A 13,198-nucleotide genomic window follows, 5' to 3' on the forward strand; every position below is an offset into this window, starting at 1 on the left:
CTTTAATTTAGATCTATAGTGATACTTAATAGACAGGTGAAGAAACAGGTGTGTCTTCTTTAAAAGTTAAGGACCTTCCAAGCTCATTAGCAAAGTTTGAGGGCAAGGTTATGTTCCCACAAGTAGATGGTGATGACCCACACAAAGTCCACGAGGGTCACCTTCTCCTTCTTGGTCAATGAAGACAAGGTGCCCAGCCAAGGACGTTTGTTTGATACCCTAATGCATTTTTGGGTATAATAGTCTTGCTTTGCTTCTCTAGATCAATGATTTGAGGGTGTCAGAATTGGAGACAGTGGGGTATATTTACAAGAGTTGGCACACCGCTGGTTTGCTGCAGCGGTGCACCAAAAAAAGTACTGCTGCAGTACGACAGATTCTGTTGTGTGCGCCGTGTTGTTACAAAATTTTATGCTAATGCTGCAAAAGTGACATTCGGCCAGTTAGTCTAGAAAATAGATGCTAGTCGTCCTAGCGTTACTATTGCACAACTAGCGGGGGGAAAAAAACTTAGAAAAATGCCCCTCTATGAAAAAAAAGTTACACTAACCTGAAAGCAAGCAATGGAGCAGCCATGAGTTAGCACAGCCCAGGAGAACAACCCCAGCAACCCCAGTACCAACCAGAATCCCAGGGGAAGAGGAAGTGCAAGTTCAGTGAGGAGGAGAATGAGATCTTGATCACGCAAGCGACGGAACACCAACACCAGCTTACTGTCAGTTCCAAAATGTCACTGGGGAGGAAAAAGACCATATGGCAGACCATAGTGGACAAGGTGAACAGCATTGCTGAAGTAAAGAGGACAGTGAGTGACTGTAAAACCTGCTGGCATGATTGCAAGCGCAGGACAAAGTAGAAACTGGCAACCAATCTCAAGGCAGCATTTCAAACCGGAGGTGGTAGTCCAGCGCCCCAGGAGCAGCTAGATCCCAGGAAGGAGCAGGTGCCCACTGTCATCTCTAAAAAGTTGGTGGTTGAAGTAGAGGGAGAGGACAGTGCTGGCTTTGGCAAACTAAAACAGCAATGGGGTAAGTTGCAACAAGGAGCAATGTGGGTAACTAGGTTATTTTGTGCACTGCAAGCAGCCATGTACCAGCACTCTGTGGCACTGTTTGCAGGTCAAAGGATAGAATGCTGGCTCATCTATGGTTAAACATGATATCAATGGAAAGCTCATGGGCATTTGACAATGTTTTGGTGTAGGGCAGTGGCGCAAGCCTTCTAGCTGTGCTGACCTACGTCAAAAGAACGGGGCAGGAATGTGCCTACAAGATACAGTGCATTACTGTACTTTCTGACAGCGTAGGCGCACAAACAGCAGACGTCCACCAAAGCAGACACCCTTACACCATGGTACAAGTGTACCTGCGTCAGAGCTAGCCAGATGATTGTGCACCAGAACAGAGGAAAGCACAAGTATGCTTTGTATTGTAACAACAGAGCATCCCTGAAAATTGCATGCAGTTGTCCTGCCATGCAGGGTCAGAGCACACAGGTTTCAGCCAACATAGGATGTGAAGCTTAAACTCCTCTCAACTCTCCTCCTGTGCTCTCCCCCCGCAGCTCCGCTATCAAGTGCCATCACTGTTGCTCTGGACGCAGCTGTTGCTCAGTTAGGTGTTGAGGCCCTCCTCCACGCACAGGCTCCTGCCTGCGCCTCATTCCTGGTGGCCCAGTGGGAGAGCCTTGAACTTCTGCTGGCCGCTGTTGTCTGTGTCTGTCTCTGTGCCACCTTTCTGGTTTCCTGCCTCACTTGTGCCCATGTCTGTCTTTGTGCCATTCTCTGTTTTCTGTCTCCTTATGCCCATTTTCTGCACCTTCTCTGTCTTCTGATTGTATTTTATTCCTCTCTGTCTCCTCTCTGTCTTTTTTTGTTTTCTGCCCTGTGCCCTTCCCACAGCTGCTGCCCCCACTGCCCCTCTGCCCTGCCGGTTTCCCGCCTCCTGCTTCCAGCCTCCCTCCCCTACTTAATGGCGGCCGCTGCATGGGAGTGCGAGCAAGACCCCTGTACTCCTGGTCGGAGACCTGCTTTCCCCCGCAAGCTCCGCTATCAATGGACATCACTGTTGCTCTTTTGCTCTGGGCGCTGCTGCTGCTCAGATAGGTGTTGAGGCCCTCCTCCACCCCTAGTGGCCCAGTGGGAGAGCCTTCTTCTGCTGGCCTCTGTTGTCGGTGTCTGTGACACCTTTTTGGTTTCCTGCCTCTCTTGTGCCCGTGTCTCTCTTTGTGCCATTCTGTTGTCTGTCTCCTTATGCCCGTTTTCTGCATCCTCTCTTTCTTCTGATCGTATTTTATTCCTCTCTGTCTCCCCCTCTGTCTTTTTTGTGCTGTTTTTCTGCCCTGTGCCCTTCCCGCCACTGTTACCCACACGGCCCTTTCCCCCTTGCCAGTTTCCTGCCTCTCTCCTCCTGCCTCCCAGCTGCGCTTCCCCCTCTCCTCCCCTACTTAATGGTGGCCGCTGCTAGGGAGTGCGAGCCAGACCACCCTCCTCTACTTAATGGCAGGCGCTGTGCAGCTGTGCCGCTGGCGCACCAAAGGCTAGCCTGTTTGCGCCCGTCCGTGACCTGACCGTGGCCAGCGCCAGGGAGCCTTGTTCTCCGACCATCCACCGCTACGACTCAGCTGCCCTCCTCACACTCAACCCCGGAAGATACAGCAACTGCCACAGATCAACGCCGAACACCACCCACGGGCAGTTTTTGTGCCGACATCCAAACCATCCAGAACACCGCAGGCAGACTCTTCCTCGGAACCCCATAACACGAGCACATGACCCCGCACCTACGAGACCTCCATTGGCTCCCCATTGAGAAGAGAGTAACCTTCAAGCTACTCACCCACGCCTACAAATCCCTCCACAACATTGGACCGAAATACCTCAAGGAAAGAATCTCCTTCCACGTACCCAAAAGGAACCTTCGTTCCGCTGACCTCTCCCTGGCAGAGAGCCCACGCATCCGCAGAACTAGAGCAGGCAGAAGAGCCTTCTCCTACGTCGCAGCAAAGACCTGGAACAAACTCCCAGTCAACATCAGATGCTCCCCCTCTCTGCACACCTTCAGGAAGAATCTCAAGACCTAGCTTTTTGACTGATCCGGAGCTGCACCCCCAATGCCCTGAGACCCTCTCGGGTGAGTAGCGCCCTTTATAAACCCCTGATTGATTGATTGATCTACTAAATATGACTGGGTATGGGGTGAATACACGTGATGTACACCAGTGGACCATAGGGCATTTACAGTGCAATGGCACAGCATATCGATGCAAACAATTCTGCTGTGCTGAGCTGCATCATGTAAAACAAATGCAGGATGGGCTGTATTAACAGGAATACATGTGGTCACCCCTCTCGCCGGTACAAAAAAATCTGTGTCTCTATGCAGGCACCTTTGCACCATGGTCTAAGCGTGTCTGCGTTGACACCTGGTAGCTTTTTTAGCTCAAGGTGAAACACAGGGATGCTCGGTATTCTTGTGAAAATGGTGCATCAATGCATTTTTTAAGTGACGCAGCATAGTGCTGATAAATAAGTTGCAGAGCTGCGCTGCACTATTTCTATGAGGATATTCCCCTCAGTAGGTACATGTCACCAGTACTATTACCATGTGGGGTGCTGCCTGACACACATCACTCTATAATAGCTTGCCATGTCAGGCCATTGGATATGGTCACGCAAAATGCAGGTGTCATAGGTACATGGGAGTCAATGTATGAGCAGGGTCCAATCACTGTGTGGCAGTAAGTCAGCTACCAGGACCAAATTGGGAACAGCCAGAGGAGGCATGTACACATACAAGTGCATGGGTCTGATTATAACAACGTATGACACCCTGCAAATAACCAAGTCTGGTCATGATGAAATGGTTTGAACCTCAGTGATCCTAATCTGATGAGTATGAAAGGGCCAATCCACTTAGAGTAGGCACACAGTGGTAGTGAGAACAATGTTGAGATCCAGTCAACTGAAAGGGAGTTGCAGTACCATTTGCAATCCATATCCTTGCGTAAAATCTGTCCTACACATCAATAAGGAGATGAAAGTGAAATGTATCACCTTATCAACTGGATTACTGATGCCAACATTAGAGATCGGCAATAGCATTTCTCCATCTCATTGCAGAGGAGGAACCCTCACCTCCTGGCCAGCACACTGTCTCAGACTTCAGCATTGATGGGGATGGCAGCCTGCAAACCATTGACTAGGACACCCTTCAAGAACTCCCGGACTCTATTGGGACACCATCTCAGGACATGGGGAACGTCAACAGCATTGTGGGGTCTCCACATCCCCCACCTATCAACAGGCACCACTTGCCACCCCACCCAGAACCCTGTAGTCCAAGGACCCACAGATTACTTTCCAACATACTATGGTAGGAGTCCAGCGGGAGTTGTAGAGCAGGTGCGGGCAGAGATGGAGACTGTGGTGGCCACCCTAGAGGGAGTCTGTGAATGCCCCAGTCCCAATAGGGACAACACTTCTGCCATTAGAGGCACCTACTCTTCAATCCATAGCCTCCAACAATCGCTGGCTGATATCGCTAGTGTCACGAGGCAGAGGCAGGAATAAATGCCCTGACAAAGTAGCACCAGCGAAGTAGCCAAATTGCTGGTGGCATAAGAACCATCTTGGAGTAAATGGAACGGAAGCAGACCTCCCACTTGGCTGCCTATCACCACAATGTTGCTGCTGTGTTGCAAAAACAGCAGATCCTCCTAGCTGCTGTGTTGCCTCATGTGTTGCACAGATGAATGCTGCTGCAGCTACGGCATCCACATCTTCTGCCTCTGATGTGTGTGTGCCTCCCTCGGCTGCCGCACATACAACATCCCCCTTCAGTGCCACATACCCAGTTTCTCCTTTGTACTGTGATTATGAATATGCCAGGGAAATCAGCTGTCACTGTCCTCATTTTGATTTTGCCCTGTTCAACTTGACAATTTGTGGGCTGTCAATGTGGCCTATCCTTCCTAATGACATTGTGGCCATCCTACTCACTGAAAGCACTCCTCTCCTTCACATATGCCATGACATAATACACCCCCATGTTCTCCGTCTGGACATCCACTGGCTCAAAACATCTTTTGGGATTGTTGTCGTATGAACTGTACCTGTGAGCTCCATCATCATTTGCGCATGTAAATAAATGTAGCTGGTACTACCTATGTATTATCTGTCTGTTGGAGTCTGGACCAAGTTGTCCACTGGGCATTCTGTGAGTCAAAGACACCAACTACTTGCCAAAGGAACATGCATTGTTTGGAGTCATGGACAATGCTAGGCATATCTGCCGGGTCTACCAATGGATACCAGCAAGCAAACAACACTGGACTGACAAGACGCTGCAGACGGAGTTTCGGCTGCAAGGCAGTGAGTACTTTCGGTACTTACAAGTTCGCCACGCGCTGGGCTCCGTCTTCCCGGATGTCGCGTCCATTCCGGAGTCTTCCCCCCTGGAGGACAGAGTGCTGGATGGCCATGTCCCAGACAGCACGATCTCCCTTATATATAAAAAACTGATCAACGACAGATCGTGCCTGCTGACTAGTCTCCGCGAGGCCTGGGTTGCCGACGGGCTGGAACTGGACGATGAGGACTGGATTTCCGCGGTGGCCTCTCCGAAGGAGGTGGCCATCCCGGCTCGCCTTCGCTTCGTCCAGCTTAAGATCCTCCACCGGGTTTACGTGACGGGGCCAAGGCTTCTACGTATGGGCTTTGTTGGTGACGGATTGTGTAAGCGTGGCTGTGGTGCCTTGGCAACTTTCATGCATATTCTGTGGGAATGCCCACAGGTGGAGCGATTCTGGCGTGGTGTGCATGAGGTCCTGCGTGTGGTGACGCGTGTCGCGCTGTTGCCTGAAGCGAGGAGATGCTTGCTGAATGTGTGGGAACCAAATGACTATTCGGTCCCGCAGACGCGGTGGGTGACTCTGGGATACATGATAGCTAAGCGCGATATTGCTCAATTGTGGGGATCCCGGTGGCCCCCAGCGGTGTTGGCCTGGAAAGAACATATGGATTGGTGTATGTTTCGTGAAAAGGTAGTGTATGTGGCGAGGGGTAAGCCTGGGGCGTGGGTGAAAATCTGGGGCCCCTGGAACGCCTATCGCGGGGGTATTTGTGAGCCGCCACTGCTACCGGCCGCCTCACCAGCTCCGTCCCCCTAGCCGACCCCCTCCCCCAGCCGCGGGCATGTGGTTCCCCTGTCCCTGATTTATTCCCATTCCCCTCTTCAGAGTTTGGCTGCTGGTTGGGATCCCCCACTTAAGGAGCACGTGCCGTCACTTTGGATGGCGGGTTGCCTTGCGGGTGTGGTTTTTTGTGTTGTTCTGTTTTGAAAAAAGGAAACCGTATTGTGGGCTTGGAGTTATGTGGCCTGCGCTATTGATATCTCCTGCTTTACCGATCTGCGCCGCCAAGAGACTCTTACTGTAGGTATGTCATATGCTTCTGCCACTCTAGCGGCCGGCCGGATGGTTGTAGGCCCATACTTGTAACCCTTTTTAACATGTAATAAACGGTTTCAAAAAAAAAAAAAAAAAAAAAAAAAAACACTGGACTGACAATTAAACGTTGCAATTGTGAGTGTGTATGGGGCAGCCATCAATGTGGGACTCCAAAACCCTACAATTTGGGCAAATGTTTTGACCACAGCATTCTCATGACGTGTGCTCATGACGTAAGCATTCCGTCATGTGCACACTAGTATGTAATCTCTCTGCTGTAAACTGCAGAGGTAATTCCTGTTTCTCCCCTCGGTAGGCATTTTTAAAAATTTTCAATGTAATGACGATCATGGGCATGGGGTGCTGACGCCATTATATGGAAAATGAAACTGAAACTTAGTTTCAGTTACACTGTTTCGGTACTCATGTGGCTATCTCAGCCCCCCGAGCACGGACACACATGTGAGAGGTATCATTGGAAAGGGGAGAATCTTTTATACGTAAGGGTGGAGGCTGCCTAGAATGGGCATGCCAATGCCCCCACCCTCTCAAAAAAAATGCCACAAGCTTACTGCCCACCCCTCCACCCCCCCAGGAGACAAATGGGAGCAATAGCCCTTGATCTGCCTCCTGGGGGGGCAGAAAGGATTATTTTATAAGTAGGGGTGGGGGCTGTCCAGAATGAGAATGCCAATACCTCCACCCCTCAAAAAATTACCACAGCCTTTCTGCCTGCCCCAGAGGGGGCAGAAAGCCCACTAGGCGCAAGAGATTATTTTTTTACAATGTTCAGGGGTGGGATTGCCCAGAATTGGCGTGCCATTACCCTACTCCCCAAAATAAATGCCACAGACTTTATGACCTCCCAGGTGGCAGATGGGGCAATAGCCCCTGATCTGCCCTCGGGGTGGCAGAAAGCCCACTAGGCACCAGGCATTTTTTTTAATACATACTTTCTGCCCCTCTCAGGAGGCAGATGGGGGCAATAGCCCCTTATCTACCCCCTGGGGGAGGGGGGCAGAAAGCTCACTAGGCACCAGGGATTTTATCTTATTATACGTAGGGGTGTGGGCTGCCCAGAATGGGCATGCCCATGACCTCATGGCCCAAGAAATTTGCAACAGTCTTTCTGCCTCCCCCGCTAGACAGATGGGGACAATAGCCTCTGATCTGCCCCCCCAGGGGGTGGTTTTTTTCAGAGAGCCCACTAGGGCCCGAGATTATGCTGGCTTTTTTACATATAGCGGTTTGGGCTGCCAAGAATGGGCAGACCACTGCCCCCATCTCCCTCAGAAAAATAGCCCCCGATCTGCCCCCCCGGCGGCAGAGAGCCCACTAGGCACTGACCTCTTTTTTTGTAATTTGCCTAGCTGTAGATTTTGGGCCCTAGCGCAGCCAGGACCTAGGGAAACCTAGAAAACCTGCACATTTGCCAAAACTAGACAACAAGGGGAATCCAGGATGGGGTGACTTTTGTGCCTCTCACCAGTTTCTGTTACCTAGAATCCCTTGTAAACCTCAAACGTAGTAAAAAAAACACATTTTCCTCACATTTCTGTGATGGAAATTCTGGGATCTGCTGGGAGCCACAAACTTCCACCCACCCAGCATTTCCCCAAGTCTTCCGATAAAAATTGTACCTCACTTGTGTGGGTAGGCCTCATTCCCGCGACAGGAAACGTCACAAAACGCAACATGGACACATCAAATTTTTCTACTGAAAACTGACCCTTTTTTTGCAATGTGCCTAGCAGTGGATTTTGGACCCTAGCTCAGCCGGCACCTAGGAAAACTAGCAAACCTGTATATATTTGAAAACTAGAGACACTGGGGAATCCAGGATGGGGTTACTTGTGTGGCCCTCACCAGGCTCTGGTACACAGAATTCTTTGCAAACCTCAAGCTTTGTAAAAAAAAATCCACATTTTCCTCACATTTCTGGGATTGGAAAGTTCTGGAAGCTAAGGGGAGCCACAACCTTCAATCAACCCAGCAGTCCACCAAGTCTTCCAATAAAATAGTACCTCAGTTGTACGGATAGGCCTAGTGCCCGCGACAGGAAACTACCATAAATGTACTGTGGAGACTTCAAAATTATCGATTACAAAAAGACCTTGTTTTGCGAGGGACTCACCTGCGTTTTTGATCTTGGGCTCGGTGGCCAGCTAGGGAGGCCTACCAATCCCAGACATTTCTGAAAACTAGGCACCTGGGGAAGACCTGGGGGAGTGACTTGCGTGGATCCCCCAATGTTTTACTACCTAGAATCTGGAAAGTTGTGGGATTACCAAGCTTTCCTACCACCACACATTCCCCCAGGTCTCCCAACAACAATGGTAACTCACTTGTGAGAGTGGGCCATGTCCCTGTGAAAGACAAGGGCCTAAAATGTAGTTTTGAGACATCAAAGTTATCTATCAAAAAAACAACATGGTTTTGCAAGGGAGCACATGCGTTTATCGTCCCGGGCTTGGAAGCCATCTAGAGAAACCTACCAAACCCTGACATTTCTGAAAACTAGACACCTGGGGGAGTCCAGGGGTGTGTGGCTTTTGTGGATCCCCTAGTGTTTTCCTACCCAGAATACCCTGCAAACCTCAAATTTAGCTAAAAACAATCACATTTTCCTCACATTTCTGTCTGGGATCACCGTGACGGCACAAATGTCCTACCACCAAGCGTTCCCCTTGCTTTCCCAATAAAAATGATACCTCGCTTGTGTGGGTGTCTGTACCTGTCAGTGCTGCAGAGTAACCAATATTGTTCAGCCATATTGCATGCATCCCTATGTTTTTTATTAGAAAATTTAACAATAACATGTATGGGGTATGTTGAGATATGTCAGATTCAGGCTGGCATGCCTTTGGATACAGTACCATATGAGTGGGCTCCCCTCTAACATACATTGAGCCTCTCATACAAGAGCGATGTACAATGGGAGTCTCATATGTAAGGAAACCTCCAGTGGCTCTGGCCTCAAAAACACCTCCATGAGGTCATGCTAAGCCACCATGCGGGATTTGCTATGCATTCCGAGGTATGGAGTCAGGCAAGCCATACTTTTTACATAGGAAATGCTGTTCAAGACCGGTGATATGTGTTTTGCTACATTCACAGGTTAGCTCAGCTGTATAAGTCATGGCAGGCCCCATTAATGCATGACTACTTAGAGGAGGTATGCCAAGGTGGATCATCGGCACGACACTATAGGACTTATTTACAAGGCCCTTGCGCCGCCAGTGCATCACTTTGGATAATGGAAGACGTGACATCCCAGCAGTGGAAGGGGCTTGTAAATAAGCCCCTTTATGTGTAACGTATGCTCTTTAAAGGTCCATCACAACTGTACCTGACAAAGGCTGTTGTGAAAGAAGCACCTCTTGAGCTGATCTGAACTACCTAGGGTCCTATGAGTTGTCCGGATGGGCTATGGGCATGTGCATCAGCTCAATGCTTCTCTGGGACTCATTTGTGTCACCTACAGGGACACTAACAAGTGTATGGCCTGCTCAGTGTCAAAGATAGCACTGGTGCACAGATCGTGCCAGTGCTATTGCCACAGCATTTCCCTCATTTGCATGGGGGCATGACTATTTTGAGTAGAAACTCATGTAAACCATACTTAATGTTACCACTATTCATCAATGGATACATGAGACACATAGGAAAGCACACAAATCATGTGTACTTACTAACTGGTCCACCAACTTCGATACCAACGTAGTTGAGGAGGGACGGTTCCCTGCCAACCACATCCGCCCAGCAATGTTTGAGTTGATGGATGATCCTGTCGACTTTAAACAGCATCAGCATCTTAGGGCATGATTATACCTCCTTTGTGGTCATTACAAAAATTGCCAACATATGAGTTGACAATTATTCATTAGCGCCTTTGATTGCAGATGAGTACGCCTACCGTGTTTAACTAGACGGTGAGGAATCCCCTGCGCCCCGAAGCAATTATCTCATAAGGCCAAAACCTCAATCAGTATCATTGTGCACAACCCTGATCCCCCGTCCCCCCCCTTTTTTAATGCCGTAGGTGTGCAACACTGACATCACACCTTCTCAGGTTTCCCCACACAGTCCTGAGGAAGACCCGCAGGCCGAGGCCCCAAATCGCCCTCTGAGCCCCAAGTCGGGTGAAACGTCGACACCCACATAAGCAGCCTGGATCACAAGTCTCAAATCTAACGTGCCACACAAGGATACATTTGTGTATTTGAAATTGAATGTAAAGGAAGCCTTATTGTCTAAATGTGGCCAGGCTATTGAAGACTGAGATTTGTCTATCAGTCCAGCATATAAATGTTTTTATGTTTCCCCTATCATACTACCTGAAATTCCTTTTCACTGCGTCTACCCTAGAGCACTCTCTCTTTTCCGCACATTCCATTGGAGCAACCTTCCCCCTTCCTTTCTCCTTGTTTGGTTCAGTTAATAATCTACTGTTCATCTTATGTTTTGGAATAAATCCTTGGTAAAATATCCCTTGGTTGTTGCACTTCAGTGTATTTATTGCATTTATTACTGCGAGCTAACATTGTGCATGCTCAAGAAATAGTTTTCTAACAATAAGTGTAGATTTGATATATATCGTTCAAAAGAAAAGGTCTACGACCATTGTCTTTTGTACCACATTATGTGGTTCTTTCTGAGTCATACATGGTACAAGGAAGGTAATGCACACCTGTTCAAACAGTAATCCTTAAGTAATCCTCATGTAGCAAAATTGCGTGCTCCTTGGGCGAAAGTGCCTTGCCCATTGGCACTTGAAATAACATGCAAAACGATTTAGGGCGACGTGCGCCCCAACCAAAGGCACAGCGATCAAGTCCTTGAATCCTCAATTTGTGTTTAGACCGATTAATCATTTTTTTAAAAACGTGTAATCATTTGCTTGCTCATTTTTCTCTTTATCTCCTGTTTAGTCCACAAGCGCAGTATCATGCCAATTTTCCAGATTTCTAATGCCATTGATGTGCCCATCCGGACCTCTTTACAATAACACGTAATGACGCATTAAATTCATCCAACGACAGCTTTAATAAAATACCCAATGCATTTCGGGCTGCTCAAGCCCTTCGTCAGGGGTCACTGCAAGTAAACAATAAAATCACATCTTAATTGCACAGTTATTTTTTTAAACATGTCAGTTGCAAAATCATTTATGAAAAACTTAATTTGATAAAACTGAACCCATCACTAAACCCCCCGCTGATCACTACCTGCTTACTGATCTACCTATCCCTGCGCTGAACCCTACGGTCCCCAGCCTTCATTGCACAGCCTTTAACACCAAACAGATTAATCCTTTCCATTATGAATTCAAAAACGCAGCTTTCTGCTCCCTGAACCTCCCCTTAAAACACTTCTTTTATTAAACAATCAACCCTCTTCCAAATTATTTCATCCTCATTTTACCTTCCCAGCTTTTAAACATTCACAGATAGTACTGTACACCGTTTAACAAAACCCCCAATGTTTTCCATGGGTACAAAGTTTACAAGAAGCCTTCCGCATTTAAACCTCACTGTAACACGTACCTGCTGTAAATAAACCCTCTTCATCTATTCTTTTCAAAGGAATTGGTAACGTTGTTGTTCACATTTCATTTTTAAACTGCGCTGAGTTGCTGAAAACCCTCCCATGTTAACCGTCAGTTGATTAATGCCACCTGCTGCTAATTGCTCTTTTCAAAATGACCCTGCCTTCTACCAGAGAACCACACCTCCCACAATTCAGCGCTTGGATCGTCAGAAACATGTCTCTGCCAATGATTAAAAAACAGAAACACTTTAATGTGATTATGCAAGGACTCCTGAAAAGTGAAATATCAAAATGCTTTACAGAATCCACTGTTCATGTTGCAATATAGAGTGAACATAAATCAAGTAAAACTTGTTTGTCCCATTTCTTCAAACAAACTGTATGGATAAGATCTTCCGCCGAACCTGTGGAAAAAACGACCTCCACACTATTCCTTCTTAACTCTTCGGTAAAAATCCAGGTGGGTGCAAACCAAGGGTGGGCAAAATTGTGGTTTATACATGGTACAAGGAAGGTAATGCACACCTGTTCAAACAGTAATCCTTAAGTAATCCTCATGTAGCAAAATTGCGTGCTCCTTGGGCGAAAGTGCCTTGCCCATTGGCACTTGAAATAACATGCAAAACGATTTAGGGCGACGTGCGCCCCAACCAAAGGCACAGCGATCAAGTCCTTGAATCCTCAATTTGTGTTTAGACCGATTAATCATTTTTTTAAAAACGTGTAATCATTTGCTTGCTCATTTTTCTCTTTATCTCCTGTTTAGTCCACAAGCTAGAACCTGTTTCTGAGTCATACCCACGGCTGCAGAGCATATCCTTAGTCAGCTGCAAAGGCAGGAGGGGTAAAATTAGTTACGAGTCATAGCAAGGGATGGCCCCACATTTATGTATATTCTGGTATGTGTCCTGAATGACTCTTATACTTTTCCCACTGTAAGACACTTGCTATGACATTGTGTGGCATACACATAAGTAGAAATTGGAAATTACTGACTGTACTACACATACAGGTGTGCTGTCCTCTGTGATTCACTTACTATTTGTCATACTTGGGAGTAGCAATGCTGTGAAGGTGATGATATTTCAACCATAAGAAGTATCAATAACCCATTGAGTAAACAAATCTCTGACACTCATCTATTGTGTCTGTTATTGCCTACTATTGCCAGTTCTAAACTGATACATGTCTGATTTTACAA

This window comes from Triturus cristatus, chromosome 2_2 (assembly GCF_964204655.1).
Source record: "Triturus cristatus chromosome 2_2, aTriCri1.1, whole genome shotgun sequence".
In the NCBI taxonomy this organism is placed as follows: Eukaryota; Metazoa; Chordata; class Amphibia; order Caudata; family Salamandridae; genus Triturus; species Triturus cristatus.